This window comes from Arachis ipaensis, chromosome B07 (genome assembly GCF_000816755.2).
Source record: "Arachis ipaensis cultivar K30076 chromosome B07, Araip1.1, whole genome shotgun sequence".
NCBI lineage: Eukaryota > Viridiplantae > Streptophyta > Magnoliopsida > Fabales > Fabaceae > Arachis > Arachis ipaensis.
The window spans coordinates 77,119,643-77,122,405 of NC_029791.2; the positions used below are offsets into that span (position 1 = coordinate 77,119,643).

The window sequence follows — 2,763 nt, forward strand, 5'->3', positions numbered from 1 at the left end:
ACGTCGTGCTATCCCTTGTTCTTTGAATGACGCTATCCTGAGGACGACACCTAAAGGCGAGCCGTAATGGCCTCATTTTCGGCAGGCTCCTCTGATTTTTTTACTACGTGCTGACCTCGTTCCTTAAATTACGCTATCCCGAGGAGGACACCTAAAGGTGAGCCGTAATGGCCTCATCTTCGGCAGGCACCTCCGATTTTTTTTTTCTATTTTTTTTTACATCGTGCTGAACCTCGTTCTTTAAATGACGCTATCCTGAGGAGGACACCTAAAGGCGAGCCGTAATGGCCTCGTCTTCGGCAGGCACCTCCGGTTTTTTTCTATTTTTTTTTACATCGTGCAGACCCTCGTTCTTTAAATGACGCTATCTCGAGGAGGACACCTAAAGGCTAGTCGTAATGGCCTCATCTTCGGCAGGCTCCTCCGGTTTTTTTTTTGTTTCTTTTTACATCGTGCAGACCTTCGTTCTTTAAATGACGCTATCCTAAGGAGGAGACTTAAAGGTGAGTCGTAATGGCCTCATCTTCGGCAGGCTCCTTCGTTTTTTTTTCGGTTTTCTTTTTAACGTCGTGCTGACCCTCGTTCTTTAAATGACGCTATCCCGAGGAGGACACCTAAAGGTGAGCCGTAATGGACTCATTTTTGGCAGGCTCCTTCGGTTTTTTTTACTACGTGCTGACCCTCGTTCTTTAAATGACGCTATTCCGAGGAGGACACCTAAAGGCGAGCCGTAATGGCCTCATCTTCAGCAAGCTCCTCCGATTTTTTTTCCGTTTTTTTTACGTCGTGCAGACCCTTGTTCTTTAAATGACGCTATCTCGAGGAAGACACCTAAAGGCTAGCCGTAATGGCCTCATCTTCAGCAAGCTCCTCCGATTTTTTTTCCGTTTTTTTTACGTCGTGCAGACCCTTGTTCTTTAAATGACGCTATCCTAAGGAGCACACCTAAAGGCGAGCCGTAATGGCCTCATTTTCGGCAGGCTCCTCCGATTTTTTTTTACTACGTGCTGACCCTCGATCTTTAAATGACGCTATCCCGAGGATGACACCTAAAGGCGAGCCGTAATGGGCTCATTTTCGGCAGGCTCCTCTAATTTTTTTACTACGTGCTGACTTCGTTCCTTAAATGACGCTATCCCAAGGAGGACACCTAAAGGCGAGCCGTAATGGCCTCATCTTCGGCAGGCACCTCCAATTTTTTTTTTCTGTTTTTTTTTACATCGTGCTGAACCTCGTTCTTTAAATGACGCTATCCCGAGGAGGACACCTAAAGGCGAGCCGTAATGGCCTCATCTTCGGTAGGCGCCTCCAGGTTTTTTTTGGTTGTTTTTATGTCGTGCATACCCTCGTTCTTTCCATGATGCTATCCTAAGGAGGAAACCTAAAGGCGAGTCATAATGGCCTCATATTCGGTAGGCTCCTTCGGTTTTTTTTTTTCGGTTTTTTTTACGTCGTGGGACACCTAAAGGCGAGCCGTAATGGCCTCATCTTCAACAGGCTCCTCCGGTTTTTTTTCTGTTTTTTTTACATCGTACAGACCCTCGTTCTTTAAATGACGCTATCCCGAGGAGGACACCTAAAGGCGAGCCGTAATGGCCTCATCTTCAACAGGCTCCTCCGGTTTTTTTTCTGTTTTTTTTACATCGTACAGACCCTCGTTCTTTAAATGACGCTATCCCGAGGAGGACAACTAAAGGCGAGTCGTAATGGACTCATCTTCGGTAGGCTCTTCCGGTTTTTTTTTTCCGATTTTTTTTACGTCGTGATAACCCCTCGTTCTTTGAATGACGTTATCCTGAGGACGACACCTAAAGGCGAGCCGTAATGGCCTCATTTTCGGTAGGCTCCTCCGATTTTTTTTTACTACGTGCTGACCCTCGATCTTTAAATGACGCTATCCCGAGGATGACACCTAAAGGCAAGCCGTAATGGCCTCATTTTCGGCAGGCTCCTCTGATTTTTTTACTACGTGCTGACCTCGTTCCTTAAATGACGCTATCCCGAGGAGGACACCTAAAGGCGAGCCGTAATGGCCTCATATTCGGCAGGCACCTCCGATTTTTTTTTCTGTTTTTTTTTACATCGTGCTGACCCTCGTTCTTTAAATGACGCTATCACGAGGAGGACACCTAAAGGCGAGCCGTAATGGCCTCATCTTCGGTAGGCTCCTCCGGGTTTTTTTTTGGTTTTTTTTATGTCGTGCAGACCCTCGTTCTTTCAATGACGATATCCTAAGGAGGAAACCTAAAGGCGAGTCATAATGGCCTCATATTCGGTAGGCTCCTTCGGTTTTTTTTTCGGTTTTTTTTTAATGTCGTGCTGACCGTCGTTCTTTAAATGACGCTATCCCGAGGAAGACATCTAAAGGCAAGCCGTAATGGCCTCATCTTCGACAAGCTCCTCCCGTTTTTTTTTCAATCTTTTTTACGTCGTGCAGACCCTTGTTCTTTAAATGACGCTATCCTATGGAGCACACCTAAAGGCGAGTCGTAATGGACTCATCTTCGGTAGGCTCTTCCGGTTTTTTTTTTCCGATTTTTTTTACGTCGTGCTATCCCTCGTTCTTTGAATGACGCTATCCTGAGGACGACACCTAAAGTCGAGCCGTAATGGCCTCATTTTCGGCAGGCTCCTCTGATTTTTTTACTACGTGCTGACCTCGTTCCTTAAATGACGCTATCTCGAGGAGGACACCTAAAGGCGAGCCGTAATGGCCTCATCTTCGGTAGGCACCTCCGATTTTTTTTTTCTGTTTTTTTTACA

At 46.1% G+C, this 2,763-nt stretch overlaps 1 long non-coding RNA gene across 1 annotated transcript; it reads right to left on the reverse strand.

Moving 5' to 3' along the window:
- On the reverse strand, positions 1,334-2,385 carry LOC110264656. The gene is made up of 3 exons (XR_002350832.1): positions 2,245-2,385; positions 2,053-2,129; positions 1,334-1,420 (listed from the first exon to the last, which is right to left on the reverse strand). It is a non-coding gene; the product is annotated as an uncharacterized LOC110264656 (long non-coding RNA).